The sequence below is a fragment of the Taudactylus pleione genome, unplaced genomic scaffold, assembly GCF_031769625.1.
Source record: "Taudactylus pleione unplaced genomic scaffold, aTauple2 ptg000914l, whole genome shotgun sequence".
NCBI lineage: Eukaryota > Metazoa > Chordata > Amphibia > Anura > Myobatrachidae > Taudactylus > Taudactylus pleione.
Window position 1 is genome coordinate 364,619 of NW_028285315.1, and position 17,516 is coordinate 382,134.

Here is a 17,516-nt window from a genome sequence, read left to right on the forward strand (position 1 = left end):
ACAAGTTAACAGGTAAACACTGACATTTTCCTAAAGGTTTTTTAAGTTTTATGAAAATATTAGGGATGTAGGCTTTATAGCAATTTCTCATTGGACTATGGATGTTCGGATTTCAATGATTCATTTTAAACATGTGAGATATAATTTTTATATGCAGATATGCAAATATCCTTTATTGTATCAATTTGGTCAAAGATTTTTTTCCAACACAGATTACCAAAATTGAACAAGTTAAGAGGTAAATACTTACATTTTCCAAAAGGATACCTTTTACTATGCACCAAAAACCTAAAAAACCTATAACTATGTATACATCATGCACATCATTGTTTATGTTGTATTTATTTTCCTATGGGAATTACATTTAGAAATGTACATTCTTTACAACATTGTCATCCATTGAATTCATGCAGATTTTGAAGATTTCAAATTGTGACAAAATGAAAGACTCGACCACGAAGGGACTCGAACCCTCAATCTTCTGATCTGAAGTCAGACGCCTTATCCATTAGGCCACGCGGTCATCTTTATAGAAGTTGTCGAACCTGTGGAAGGTGTGGTAAAAGTAACCTCAAGTATAACATTCAAAATTTAGAAGTTTTTTCTAGATATATGTTTTGGAAAAACTTGCATATGAATTACAAAATGAAATCCAACATATTTTAGTGATTTATGTTGAGTGAACATTACAAAGTATACCTTTCACATAGCCTAGATTTTGTAAAATCCTTAACTTAGCTGAGAAATAACTTAACTTTTCTATAGGCATGCTATAAAGTTTTATAAAAAGATTAGGGATGTAGGCATTAGAGCAATTTCTCATTGAGCTATAGCTGTTCTGATTTCACTGATTCCTTCTAAACATGTGAGATGTATTTTTTATATGCAGATATGCAAATAACCATTATAGTATCAATTTGGTCAAAGAATTGCTTTGCAACACAGATTACCAAAATCAAACAAGTTAACAGGTAAACACTGACATTTTCCTAAAGGTTTTTTAAGTTTTATGAAAATATTAGGGATGTAGGCTTTATAGCAATTTCTCATTGGACTATGGATGTTCGGATTTCAATGATTCATTTTAAACATGTGAGATATAATTTTTATATGCAGATATGCAAATATCCTTTATTGTATCAATTTGGTCAAAGATTTTTTTCCAACACAGATTACCAAAATTGAACAAGTTAAGAGGTAAATACTTACATTTTCCAAAAGGATACCTTTTACTATGCACCAAAAACCTAAAAAACCTATAACTATGTGTACATCATGGACATAATTGTTTATGTTGTATTTATTTTCCTATGGGAATTACATTTAGAAATGTACATTCTTTACAACATTGTCATCCATTGAATTCATGCAGAGTTTGAAGATTTCAAATAGTGACAAAAAGAATGACTTGACCATGAAGGGACACAAACCCTCAATCTTCTGATCAGAAGTCAGACGCCTCATCCATTATGCCACGCTGTCATCTATGTCGAAATTGTCGAACCTGTGGAAGGTGTGGTAATAGTAACCTCAAGTATAACATTCAAAATTTAGAAGTTTTTTCTAGATATATGTTTTGGAAAAACTTGCATATGAATTACAAAATGCAATCCAACATATTTTAGTGATTTATGTTGAGTGAACATTACAAAGTATACCTTTCACATAGCCTAGATTTTGTAAAATCCTTAACTTAGCTGAGAAATAACTTAACTTTTCTATAGGCATGCTATAAAGTTTTATAAAAAGATTAGGGATGTAGGCATTAGAGCAATTTCTCATTGAACTATGGGTGTTCTGATTTCAATGATTCCTTCTAAACATGTGAGATGTATTTTTTATATGCAGATATGCAAATAACCATTATAGTATCAATTTGGTCAAAGAATTGCTTTGCAACACAGATTACCAATATCAAACAAGTTAACAGGTAAACACTGACATTTTCCTAAAGGTTTTTTAAGTTTTATGAAAATATTAGGGATGTAGGCTTTATAGCAATTTCTCATCGGACTATGGATGTTCGGATTTCAATGATTCATTTTAAACATGTGAGATATAATTTTTATATGCAGATATGCAAATATCCTTTATTGTATCAATTTGGTCAAAGATTTTTTTCCAACACAGATTACCAAAATTGAACAAGTTAAGAGGTAAATACTTACATTTTCCAAAAGGATACCTTTTACTATGCACCAAAAACCTAAAAAACCTATAACTATGTATACATCATGCACATCATTGTTTATGTTGTATTTATTTTCCTATGGGAATTACATTTAGAAATGTACATTCTTTACAACATTGTCATCCATTGAATTCATGCAGATTTTGAAGATTTCAAATTGTGACAAAATGAAAGACTCGACCACGAAGGGACTCGAACCCTCAATCTTCTGATCTGAAGTCAGACGCCTTATCCATTAGGCCACGCGGTCATCTATGTCGAAATTGTCAAACCTGTGGAAGTTGTGGTAATAGTAACCTCAAGTATAACATTCAAAATTTAGAAGCTTTTTCTAGAGGTATGTTTTGGAAAAACTTTCATATGAATTACAAAATGAAATCCAACATATTTTAGTGATTTATGTTGAGTGAACATTACAAAGTATACCTTTCACATAGCCTAGATTTTGTAAAATCCTTAACTTAGCTGAGAAATAACTTAACTTTTCTATAGGCATGCTATAAAGTTTTATAAAAAGATTAGGGATGTAGGCATTAGAGCAATTTCTCATTGAACTATGGGTGTTCTGATTTCACTGATTCCTTCTAAACATGTGAGATGTATTTTTTATATGCAGATATGCAAATAACCATTACAGTATCAATTTGGTCAAAGAACTGCTTTGCAACACAGATTTCCAAAATCAAACAAGTTAACAGGTAAACACTTACATTTTCCTAAAGGTTTTTTAAGAATTATGAAAATATTAGGGATGTAGGCTTTATAGCAATTTCTCATTGGACTATGGATGTTCGGATTTCAATGATTCATTTTAAACATGTGAGATATAATTTTTATATGCAGATATGTAATATCCTTTATTGTATCAATTTGGTCAAAGATTTTTTTCCAACACAGATTACCAAAATTGAACAAGTTAACAGGTAAATACTTACCTTTTCCAAAAGGATACCTTTTACTATGCACCAAAAACCTAAAAAAACTATAACTATGTGTACATCATGCACATCATTGTTTATGTTGTATTTATTTTCCTATGGGAATTACATTTAGAAATGTACATTCTTTACAACATTGTCATCCATTGAATTCATGCAGAGTTTGAAGATTTCAAATTGTGACAAAATGAAAGACTCGACCACGAAGGGACTCGAACCCTCAATCTTCTGATCCGTAGTCAGACGCCTTATCCATTAGGCCATGCGGTCATCTTTATAGAAGTTGTCGAACCTGTGGAAGGTGTGGTAAAAGTAACCTCAAGTATAACATTCAAAATTTAGAAGTTTTTTCTAGATATATGTTTTGGAAAAACTTGCATATGAATTACAAAATGAAATCCAACATATTTTAGTGATTTATGTTGAGTGAACATTACAAAGTATACCTTTCACATATCCTAGATTTTGTAAAATCCTTAACTTAGCTGAGAAATAACTTAACTTTTCTATAGGCATGCTATAAAGTTTTATAAAAAGATTAGGGATGTAGGCATTAGAGCAATTTCTCATTGAGCTATGGCTGTTCTGATTTCACTGATTCCTTCTAAACATGTGAGATGTATTTTTTATATGCAGATATGCAAATAACCATTATAGTATCAATTTGGTCAAAGAATTGCTTTGCAACACAGATTACCAAAATCAAACAAGTTAACAAGTAAACACTGACATTTTCCTAAAGGTTTTTTAAGTTTTATGAAAATATTAGGGATGTAGGCTTTATAGCAATTTCTCATTGGACTATGGATGTTTGGATTTCAATGATTCATTTTAAACATGTGAGATATAATTTTTATATGCAGATATGCAAATATCCTTTATTGTATCAATTTGGTCAAAGATTTTTTTCCAACACAGATTACCAAAATTGAACAAGTTAAGAGGTAAATACTTACATTTTCCAAAAGGATACCTTTTACTATGCACCAAAAACCTAAAAAACCTATAACTATGTGTACATCATGGACATAATTGTTTATGTTGTATTTATTTTCCTATGGGAATTACATTTAGAAATGTACATTCTTTACAACATTGTCATCCATTGAATTCATGCAGAGTTTGAAGATTTCAAATAGTGACAAAAAGAATGACTTGACCATGAAGGGACACAAACCCTCAATCTTCTGATCAGAAGTCAGACACCTCATCCATTATGCCACGCTGTCATCTATGTCGAAATTGTCGAACCTGTGGAAGGTGTGGTAATAGTAACCTCAAGTATAACATTCAAAATTTAGAAGTTTTTTCTAGATATATGTTTTGGAAAAACTTGCATATGAATTACAAAATGCAATCCAACATATTTTAGTGATTTATGTTGAGTGAACATTACAAAGTATACCTTTCACATAGCCTAGATTTTGTAAAATCCTTAACTTAGCTGAGAAATAACTTAACTTTTCTATAGGCATGCTATAAAGTTTTATAAAAAGATTAGGGATGTAGGCATTAGAGCAATTTCTCATTGAACTATGGGTGTTCTGATTTCAATGATTCCTTCTAAACATGTGAGATGTATTTTTTATATGCAGATATGCAAATAACCATTATAGTATCAATTTGGTCAAAGAATTGCTTTGCAACACAGATTACCAATATCAAACAAGTTAACAGGTAAACACTGACATTTTCCTAAAGGTTTTTTAAGTTTTATGAAAATATTAGGGATGTAGGCTTTATAGCAATTTCTCATTGGACTATGGATGTTCGGATTTCAATGATTCATTTTAAACATGTGAGATATAATTTTTATATGCAGATATGCAAATATCCTTTATTGTATCAATTTGGTCAAAGATTTTTTTCCAACACAGATTACCAAAATTGAACAAGTTAAGAGGTAAATACTTACATTTTCCAAAAGGATACCTTTTACTATGCACCAAAAACCTAAAAAACCTATAACTATGTATACATCATGCACATCATTGTTTATGTTGTATTTATTTTCCTATGGGAATTACATTTAGAAATGTACATTCTTTACAACATTGTCATCCATTGAATTCATGCAGATTTTGAAGATTTCAAATTGTGACAAAATGAAAGACTCGACCACGAAGGGACTCGAACCCTCAATCTTCTGATCTGAAGTCAGACGCCTTATCCATTAGGCCACGCGGTCATCTTTATAGAAGTTGTCGAACCTGTGGAAGGTGTGGTAAAAGTAACCTCAAGTATAACATTCAAAATTTAGAAGTTTTTTCTAGATATATGTTTTGGAAAAACTTGCATATGAATTACAAAATGAAATCCAACATATTTTAGTGATTTATGTTGAGTGAACATTACAAAGTATACCTTTCACATAGCCTAGATTTTGTAAAATCCTTAACTTAGCTGAGAAATAACTTAACTTTTCTATAGGCATGCTATAAAGTTTTATAAAAAGATTAGGGATGTAGGCATTAGAGCAATTTCTCATTGAGCTATGGCTGTTCTGATTTCACTGATTCCTTCTAAACATGTGAGATGTATTTTTTATATGCAGATATGCAAATAACCATTATAGTATCAATTTGGTCAAAGAATTGCTTTGCAACACAGATTACCAAAATCAAACAAGTTAACAGGTAAACACTGACATTTTCCTAAAGGTTTTTTAAGTTTTATGAAAATATTAGGGATGTAGGCTTTATAGCAATTTCTCATTGGACTATGGATGTTCAGATTTCAATGATTCATTTTAAACATGTGAGATATAATTTTTATATGCAGATATGCAAATATCCTTTATTGTATCAATTTGGTCAAAGATTTTTTTCCAACACAGATTACCAAAATTGAACAAGTTAAGAGGTAAGTACTTACATTTTCCAAAAGGATACCTTTTACTATGCACCAAAAACCTAAAAAACCTATAACTATGTGTACATCATGGACATAATTGTTTATGTTGTATTTATTTTCCTATGGGAATTACATTTAGAAATGTACATTCTTTACAACATTGTCATCCATTGAATTCATGCAGAGTTTGAAGATTTCAAATAGTGACAAAAAGAATGACTTGACCATGAAGGGACACAAACCCTCAATCTTCTGATCAGAAGTCAGACGCCTCATCCATTATGCCACGCTGTCATCTATGTCGAAATTGTCGAACCTGTGGAAGGTGTGGTAATAGTAACCTCAAGTATAACATTCAAAATTTAGAAGTTTTTTCTAGATATATGTTTTGGAAAAACTTGCATATGAATTACAAAATGCAATCCAACATATTTTAGTGATTTATGTTGAGTGAACATTACAAAGTATACCTTTCACATAGCCTAGATTTTGTAAAATCCTTAACTTAGCTGAGAAATAACTTAACTTTTCTATAGGCATGCTATAAAGTTTTATAAAAAGATTAGGGATGTAGGCATTAGAGCAATTTCTCATTGAACTATGGGTGTTCTGATTTCAATGATTCCTTCTAAACATGTGAGATGTATTTTTTATATGCAGATATGCAAATAACCATTATAGTATCAATTTGGTCAAAGAATTGCTTTGCAACACAGATTACCAATATCAAACAAGTTAACAGGTAAACACTGACATTTTCCTAAAGGTTTTTTAAGTTTTATGAAAATATTAGGGATGTAGGCTTTATAGCAATTTCTCATTGGACTATGGATGTTCGGATTTCAATGATTCATTTTAAACATGTGAGATATAATTTTTATATGCAGATATGCAAATATCCTTTATTGTATCAATTTGGTCAAAGATTTTTTTCCAACACAGATTACCAAAATTGAACAAGTTAAGAGGTAAATACTTACATTTTCCAAAAGGATACCTTTTACTATGCACCAAAAACCTAAAAAACCTATAACTATGTATACATCATGCACATCATTGTTTATGTTGTATTTATTTTCCTATGGGAATTACATTTAGAAATGTACATTCTTTACAACATTGTCATCCATTGAATTCATGCAGATTTTGAAGATTTCAAATTGTGACAAAATGAAAGACTCGACCACGAAGGGACTCGAACCCTCAATCTTCTGATCTGAAGTCAGACGCCTTATCCATTAGGCCACGCGGTCATCTATGTCGAAATTGTCAAACCTGTGGAAGTTGTGGTAATAGTAACCTCAAGTATAACATTCAAAATTTAGAAGCTTTTTCTAGAGGTATGTTTTGGAAAAACTTTCATATGAATTACAAAATGAAATCCAACATATTTTAGTGATTTATGTTGAGTGAACATTACAAAGTATACCTTTCACATAGCCTAGATTTTGTAAAATCCTTAACTTAGCTGAGAAATAACTTAACTTTTCTATAGGCATGCTATAAAGTTTTATAAAAAGATTAGGGATGTAGGCATTAGAGCAATTTCTCATTGAACTATGGGTGTTCTGATTTCACTGATTCCTTCTAAACATGTGAGATGTATTTTTTATATGCAGATATGCAAATAACCATTACAGTATCAATTTGGTCAAAGAACTGCTTTGCAACACAGATTTCCAAAATCAAACAAGTTAACAGGTAAACACTTACATTTTCCTAAAGGTTTTTTAAGAATTATGAAAATATTAGGGATGTAGGCTTTATAGCAATTTCTCATTGGACTATGGATGTTCGGATTTCAATGATTCATTTTAAACATGTGAGATATAATTTTTATATGCAGATATGTAATATCCTTTATTGTATCAATTTGGTCAAAGATTTTTTTCCAACACAGATTACCAAAATTGAACAAGTTAACAGGTAAATACTTACCTTTTCCAAAAGGATACCTTTTACTATGCACCAAAAACCTAAAAAAACTATAACTATGTGTACATCATGCACATCATTGTTTATGTTGTATTTATTTTCCTATGGGAATTACATTTAGAAATGTACATTCTTTACAACATTGTCATCCATTGAATTCATGCAGAGTTTGAAGATTTCAAATTGTGACAAAATGAAAGACTCGACCACGAAGGGACTCGAACCCTCAATCTTCTGATCCGTAGTCAGACACCTTATCCATTAGGCCATGCGGTCATCTTTATAGAAGTTGTCGAACCTGTGGAAGGTGTGGTAAAAGTAACCTCAAGTATAACATTCAAAATTTAGAAGTTTTTTCTAGATATATGTTTTGGAAAAACTTGCATATGAATTACAAAATGAAATCCAACATATTTTAGTGATTTATGTTGAGTGAACATTACAAAGTATACCTTTCACATATCCTAGATTTTGTAAAATCCTTAACTTAGCTGAGAAATAACTTAACTTTTCTATAGGCATGCTATAAAGTTTTATAAAAAGATTAGGGATGTAGGCATTAGAGCAATTTCTCATTGAGCTATGGCTGTTCTGATTTCACTGATTCCTTCTAAACATGTGAGATGTATTTTTTATATGCAGATATGCAAATAACCATTATAGTATCAATTTGGTCAAAGAATTGCTTTGCAACACAGATTACCAAAATCAAACAAGTTAACAAGTAAACACTGACATTTTCCTAAAGGTTTTTTAAGTTTTATGAAAATATTAGGGATGTAGGCTTTATAGCAATTTCTCATTGGACTATGGATGTTTGGATTTCAATGATTCATTTTAAACATGTGAGATATAATTTTTATATGCAGATATGCAAATATCCTTTATTGTATCAATTTGGTCAAAGATTTTTTTCCAACACAGATTACCAAAATTGAACAAGTTAAGAGGTAAATACTTACATTTTCCAAAAGGATACCTTTTACTATGCACCAAAAACCTAAAAAACCTATAACTATGTGTACATCATGGACATAATTGTTTATGTTGTATTTATTTTCCTATGGGAATTACATTTAGAAATGTACATTCTTTACAACATTGTCATCCATTGAATTCATGCAGAGTTTGAAGATTTCAAATAGTGACAAAAAGAATGACTTGACCATGAAGGGACACAAACCCTCAATCTTCTGATCAGAAGTCAGACGCCTCATCCATTATGCCACGCTGTCATCTATGTCGAAATTGTCGAACCTGTGGAAGGTGTGGTAATAGTAACCTCAAGTATAACATTCAAAATTTAGAAGTTTTTTCTAGATATATGTTTTGGAAAAACTTGCATATGAATTACAAAATGAAATCCAACATATTTTAGTGATTTATGTTGAGTGAACATTACAAAGTATACCTTTCACATAGCCTAGATTTTGTAAAATCCTTAACTTAGCTGAGAAATAACTTAACTTTTCTATAGGCATGCTATAAAGTTTTATAAAAAGATTAGGGATGTAGGCATTAGAGCAATTTCTCATTGAACTATGGGTGTTCTGATTTCAATGATTCCTTCTAAACATGTGAGATGTATTTTTTATATGCAGATATGCAAATAACCATTATAGTATCAATTTGGTCAAAGAATTGCTTTGCAACACAGATTACCAATATCAAACAAGTTAACAGGTAAACACTGACATTTTCCTAAAGGTTTTTTAAGTTTTATGAAAATATTAGGGATGTAGGCTTTATAGCAATTTCTCATTGGACTATGGATGTTCGGATTTCAATGATTCATTTTAAACATGTGAGATATAATTTTTATATGCAGATATGCAAATATCCTTTATTGTATCAATTTGGTCAAAGATTTTTTTCCAACACAGATTACCAAAATTGAACAAGTTAAGAGGTAAATACTTACATTTTCCAAAAGGATACCTTTTACTATGCACCAAAAACCTAAAAAACCTATAACTATGTATACATCATGCACATCATTGTTTATGTTGTATTTATTTTCCTATGGGAATTACATTTAGAAATGTACATTCTTTACAACATTGTCATCCATTGAATTCATGCAGATTTTGAAGATTTCAAATTGTGACAAAATGAAAGACTCGACCACGAAGGGACTCGAACCCTCAATCTTCTGATCTGAAGTCAGACGCCTTATCCATTAGGCCACGCGGTCATCTTTATAGAAGTTGTCGAACCTGTGGAAGGTGTGGTAAAAGTAACCTCAAGTATAACATTCAAAATTTAGAAGTTTTTTCTAGATATATGTTTTGGAAAAACTTGCATATGAATTACAAAATGAAATCCAACATATTTTAGTGATTTATGTTGAGTGAACATTACAAAGTATACCTTTCACATAGCCTAGATTTTGTAAAATCCTTAACTTAGCTGAGAAATAACTTAACTTTTCTATAGGCATGCTATAAAGTTTTATAAAAAGATTAGGGATGTAGGCATTAGAGCAATTTCTCATTGAGCTATGGCTGTTCTGATTTCACTGATTCCTTCTAAACATGTGAGATGTATTTTTTATATGCAGATATGCAAATAACCATTATAGTATCAATTTGGTCAAAGAATTGCTTTGCAACACAGATTACCAAAATCAAACAAGTTAACAGGTAAACACTGACATTTTCCTAAAGGTTTTTTAAGTTTTATGAAAATATTAGGGATGTAGGCTTTATAGCAATTTCTCATTGGACTATGGATGTTCAGATTTCAATGATTCATTTTAAACATGTGAGATATAATTTTTATATGCAGATATGCAAATATCCTTTATTGTATCAATTTGGTCAAAGATTTTTTTCCAACACAGATTACCAAAATTGAACAAGTTAAGAGGTAAGTACTTACATATTCCAAAAGGATACCTTTTACTATGCACCAAAAACCTAAAAAACCTATAACTATGTGTACATCATGCACATCATTGTTTATGTTGTATTTATTTTCCTATGGGAATTACATTTAGAAATGTGCATTCTTTACAACATTGTCATCCATTGAATTCAAGCAGAGTTTGAAGATTTCAAATAGTGACAAAAAGAATGACTTGACCATGAAGGGACACGAGCCCTCAATCTTCTGATCAGAAGTCAGACGCCTCATCCATTATGCCACGCTGTCATCTATGTCGAAATTGTCAAACCTGTGGAAGTTGTGGTAATAGTAACCTCAAGTATAACATTCAAAATTTAGAAGCTTTTTCTAGAGGTATGTTTTGGAAAAACTTTCATATGAATTACAAAATGAAATCCAACATATTTTAGTGATTTATGTTGAGTGAACATTACAAAGTATACCTTTCACATAGCCTAGATTTTGTAAAATCCTTAACTTAGCTGAGAAATAACTTAACTTTTCTATAGGCATGCTACAAAGTTTTATAAAAAGATTAGGGATGTAGGCATTAGAGCAATTTCTCATTGAACTATGGGTGTTCTGATTTCACTGATTCCTTCTAAACATGTGAGATGTATTTTTTATATGCAGATATGCAAATAACCATTACAGTATCAATTTGGTCAAAGAACTGCTTTGCAACACAGATTTCCAAAATCAAACAAGTTAACAGGTAAACACTTACATTTTCCTAAAGGTTTTTTAAGAATTATGAAAATATTAGGGATGTAGGCTTTATAGCAATTTCTCATTGGACTATGGATGTTCGGATTTCAATGATTCATTTTAAACATGTGAGATATAATTTTTATATGCAGATATGTAATATCCTTTATTGTATCAATTTGGTCAAAGATTTTTTTCCAACACAGATTACCAAAATTGAACAAGTTAACAGGTAAATACTTACCTTTTCCAAAAGGATACCTTTTACTATGCACCAAAAACCTAAAAAAACTATAACTATGTGTACATCATGCACATCATTGTTTATGTTGTATTTATTTTCCTATGGGAATTACATTTAGAAATGTACATTCTTTACAACATTGTCATCCATTGAATTCATGCAGAGTTTGAAGATTTCAAATTGTGACAAAATGAAAGACTCGACCACGAAGGGCCTCGAACCCTCAATCTTCTGATCCGTAGTCAGACGCCTTATCCATTAGGCCATGCGGTCATCTTTATAGAAGTTGTCGAACCTGTGGAAGGTGTGGTAAAAGTAACCTCAAGTATAACATTAAAAATTTAGAAGTTTTTTCTAGATATATGTTTTGGAAAAACTTGCATATGAATTACAAAATGAAATCCAACATATTTTAGTGATTTATGTTGAGTGAACATTACAAAGTATACCTTTCACATATCCTAGATTTTGTAAAATCCTTAACTTAGCTGAGAAATAACTTAACTTTTCTATAGGCATGCTATAAAGTTTTATAAAAAGATTAGGGATGTAGGCATTAGAGCAATTTCTCATTGAGCTATGGCTGTTCTGATTTCACTGATTCCTTCTAAACATGTGAGATGTATTTTTTATATGCAGATATGCAAATAACCATTATAGTATCAATTTGGTCAAAGAATTGCTTTGCAACACAGATTACCAAAATCAAACAAGTTAACAAGTAAACACTGACATTTTCCTAAAGGTTTTTTAAGTTTTATGAAAATATTAGGGATGTAGGCTTTATAGCAATTTCTCATTGGACTATGGATGTTTGGATTTCAATGATTCATTTTAAACATGTGAGATATAATTTTTATATGCAGATATGCAAATATCCTTTATTGTATCAATTTGGTCAAAGATTTTTTTCCAACACAGATTACCAAAATTGAACAAGTTAAGAGGTAAATACTTACATTTTCCAAAAGGATACCTTTTACTATGCACCAAAAACCTAAAAAACCTATAACTATGTGTACATCATGCACATCATTGTTTATGTTGTATTTATTTTCCTATGGGAATTACATTTAGAAATGTGCATTCTTTACAACATTGTCATCCATTGAATTCATGCAGAGTTTGAAGATTTCAAATAGTGACAAAAAGAATGACTTGACCATGAAGGGACACGAACTCTCAATCTTCTGATCAGAAGTCAGACGCCTCATCCATTATGCCATGCTGTCATCTATGTCGAAATTGTCGAACCTGTGGAAGGTGTGGTAATAGTAACCTCAAGTATAACATTCAAAATTTAGATGTTTTTTCTAGAGGTATGTTTTGGAAAAACTTGCATATGAATTACAAAATGCAATCCAACATATTTTAGTGATTTATGTTGAGTGAACATTACAAAGTATACCTTTCACATAGCCTAGATTTTGTAAAATCCTTAACTTAGCTGAGAAATAACTTAACTTTTCTACAGGCATGCTATAAAGTTTTATAAAAAGATTAGGGATGTAGGCATTAGAGCAATTTCTCATTGAACTATGGGTGTTCTGATTTCACTGATTCCTTCTAAACATGTGAGATGTATTTTTTATATGCAGATATGCAAATAACCATTACAGTATCAATTTGGTCAAAGAACTGCTTTGCAACACAGATTACCAAAATCAAACAAGTTAACAGGTAAACACTTACATTTTCCTAAAGGTTTTTTAAGAATTATGAAAATATTAGGGATGTAGGCTTTATAGCAATTTCTCATTGGACTATGGATGTTCGGATTTCAATGATTCATTTTAAACATGTGAGATATAATTTTTATATGCAGATATGCAAATATCCTTCATTGTATCAATTTGGTCAAAGATTTTTTTCCAACACAGATTACCAAAATTGAACAAGTTAAGAGGTAAATACTTACATTTTCCAAAAGGATACCTTTTACTATGCACCAAAAACCTAAAAAACCTATAACTATGTATACATCATGCACATCATTGTTTATGTTGTATTTATTTTCCTATGGGAATTACAGTTAGAAATGTACATTCTTTACAACATTGTCATCCATTGAATTCATGCAGAGTTTGAAGATTTCAAATAGTGACAAAAAGAATGACTTGACCACGAACCCTCAATCTTCTGATCAGAAGTCAGACACCTCATCCATTATGCCACGCTGTCATCTATGTCGAAATTGTCAAACCTGTGGAAGGTGTGGTAATAGTAACCTCAAGTATAACATTCAAAATTTAGAAGCTTTTTCTAGAGGTATGTTTTGGAAAAACTTGCATATGAATTACAAAATAAAATCCAACATATTTTAGTGATTTATGTTGAGTGAACATTACAAAGTATACCTTTCACATAGCCTAGATTTTGTAAAATCCTTAACTTAGCTGAGAAATAACTTAACTTTTCTATAGGCATGCTATAAAGTTTTATAAAAAGATTAGGGATGTAGGCATTAGAGCAATTTCTCATTGAACTATGGGTGTTCTGATTTCACTGATTCCTTCTAAACATGTGAGATGTATTTTTTATATGCAGATATGCAAATAACCATTATAGTATCAATTTGGTCAAAGAACTGCTTTGCAACACAGATTTCCAAAATCAAACAAGTTAACAGGTAAACACTGACATTTTCCTAAAGGTTTTTTAAGTTTTATGAAAATATTAGGGATGTAGGCTTTATAGCAATTTCTCATTGGACTATGGATGTTCGGATTTCAATGATTCATTTTAAACATGTGAGATATAATTTTTATATGCAGATATGCAAATATCCTTTATTGTATCAATTTGGTCAAAGATTTTTTTCCAACACAGATTACCAAAATTGAACAAGTTAAGAGGTAAGTACTTACATTTTCCAAAAGGATACCTTTTACTATGCACCAAAAACCTAAAAAAACTATAACTATGTGTACATCATGCACATCATTGTTTATGTTGTATTTATTTTCCTATGGGAATTACATTTAGAAATGTGCATTCTTTACAACATTGTCATCCATTGAATTCAAGCAGAGTTTGAAGATTTCAAATAGTGACAAAAAGAATGACTTGACCATGAAGGGACATGAGCCCTCAATCTTCTGATCAGAAGTCAGACGCCTCATCCATTATGCCACGCTGTCATCTATGTCGAAATTGTCAAACCTGTGGAAGTTGTGGTAATAGTAACCTCAAGTATAACATTCAAAATTTAGAAGCTTTTTCTAGAGGTATGTTTTGGAAAAACTTTCATATGAATTACAAAATGAAATCCAACATATTTTAGTGATTTATGTTGAGTGAACATTACAAAGTATACCTTTCACATAGCCTAGATTTTGTAAAATCCTTAACTTAGCTGAGAAATAACTTAACTTTTCTATAGGCATGCTATAAAGTTTTATAAAAAGATTAGGGATGTAGGCATTAGAGCAATTTCTCATTGAACTATGGGTGTTCTGATTTCACTGATTCCTTCTAAACATGTGAGATGTATTTTTTATATGCAGATATGCAAATAACCATTATAGTATCAATTTGGTCAAAGAACTGCTTTGCAACACAGATTTCCAAAATCAAACAAGTTAACAGGTAAACACTTACATTTTCCTAAAGGTTTTTTAAGAATTATGAAAATATTAGGGATGTAGGCTTTATAGCAATTTCTCATTGGACTATGGATGTTCGGATTTCAATGATTCATTTTAAACATGTGAGATATAATTTTTATATGCAGATATGTAATATCCTTTATTGTATCAATTTGGTCAAAGATTTTTTTCCAACACAGATTACCAAAATTGAACAAGTTAACAGGTAAATACTTACCTTTTCCAAAAGGATACCTTTTACTATGCACCAAAAACCTAAAAAAACTATAACTATGTGTACATCATGCACATCATTGTTTATGTTGTATTTATTTTCCTATGGGAATTACATTTAGAAATGTACATTCTTTACAACATTGTCATCCATTGAATTCATGCAGAGTTTGAAGATTTCAAATTGTGACAAAATGAAAAGACTCGACCACGAAGGAACTCGAACCCTCAATCTTCTGATCTGAAGTCAGACGCCTTATCCATTAGGCCACGCGGTCATCTTTATAGAAGTTGTCGAACCTGTGGAAGGTGTGGTAAAAGTAACCTCAAGTATAACATTAAAAATTTAGAAGTTTTTTCTAGATATATGTTTTGGAAAAACTTGCATATGAATTACAAAATGAAATCCAACATATTTTAGTGATTTATGTTGAGTGAACATTACAAAGTATACCTTTCACATATCCTAGATTTTGTAAAATCCTTAACTTAGCTGAGAAATAACTTAACTTTTCTATAGGCATGCTATAAAGTTTTATAAAAAGATTAGGGATGTAGGCATTAGAGCAATTTCTCATTGAGCTATGGCTGTTCTGATTTCACTGATTCCTTCTAAACATGTGAGATGTATTTTTTATATGCAGATATGCAAATAACCATTATAGTATCAATTTGGTCAAAGAATTGCTTTGCAACACAGATTACCAAAATCAAACAAGTTAACAAGTAAACACTGACATTTTCCTAAAGGTTTTTTAAGTTTTATGAAAATATTAGGGATGTAGGCTTTATAGCAATTTCTCATTGGACTATGGATGTTTGGATTTCAATGATTCATTTTAAACATGTGAGATATAATTTTTATATGCAGATATGCAAATATCCTTTATTGTATCAATTTGGTCAACGATTTTTTTCCAACACAGATTACCAAAATTGAACAAGTTAAGAGGTAAATACTTACATTTTCCAAAAGGATACCTTTTACTATGCACCAAAAACCTAAAAAACCTATAACTATGTGTACATCATGCACATCATTGTTTATGTTGTATTTATTTTCCTATGGGAATTACATTTAGAAATGTGCATTCTTTACAACATTGTCATCCATTGAATTCATGCAGAGTTTGAAGATTTCAAATAGTGACAAAAAGAATGACTTGACCATGAAGGGACACGAACCCTCAATCTTCTGATCAGAAGTCAGACGCCTCATCCATTATGCCACGCTGTCATCTATGTCAAAATTGTCAAACCTGTGGAAGGTGTGGTAATAGTAACCTCAAGTATAACATTCAAAATTTAGAAGCTTTTTCTAGAGGTATGTTTTGGAAAAACTTGCATATGAATTACAAAATGAAATCCAACATATTTTAGTGATTTATGTTGAGTGAACATTACAAAGTATACCTTTCACATAGCCTAGATTTTGTAAAATCCTTAAGTTAGCTGAGAAATAACTTAACTTTTCTACAGGCATGCTATAAAGTTTTATAAAAAGATTAGGGATGTAGGCATTAGAGCAATTTCTCATTGAACTATGGGTGTTCTGATTTCACTGATTCCTTCTAAACATGTGAGATGTATTTTTTATATGCAGATATGCAAATAACCATTACAGTATCAATTTGGTCAAAGAACTGCTTTGCAACACAGATTTCCAAAATCAAACAAGTTAACAGGTAAACACTTACATTTTCCTAAAGGTTTTTTAAGAATTATGAAAAAAATAGGGATGTAGGCTTTATAGCAATTTCTCATTGGACTATGGATGTTCGGATTTCAATGATTCATTTTAAACATGTGAGATATAATTTTTATATGCAGATATGTAATATCCTTTATTGTATCAATTTGGTCAAAGATTTTTTTCCAACACAGATTACCAAAATTGAACAAGTTAACAGGTAAATACTTACCTTTTCCAAAAGGATACC

The 17,516-nt window shown here is 30.7% G+C and overlaps 2 non-coding genes across 2 annotated transcripts; both read right to left on the bottom strand.

Moving 5' to 3' along the window:
* Positions 1–3,326: 3,326 nt before the first annotated feature.
* TRNAR-ACG (transfer RNA arginine (anticodon ACG)) lies at positions 3,327–3,399 on the bottom strand. Its single transcript has one exon. It is a non-coding gene; the product is annotated as a tRNA-Arg (tRNA).
* A 4,721-nt stretch (positions 3,400–8,120) lies between these two features.
* Positions 8,121–8,193, bottom strand: TRNAR-ACG (transfer RNA arginine (anticodon ACG)). Its single transcript has one exon. It is a non-coding gene; the product is annotated as a tRNA-Arg (tRNA).
* Between the last annotated feature and the right edge of the window lie 9,323 nt (positions 8,194–17,516).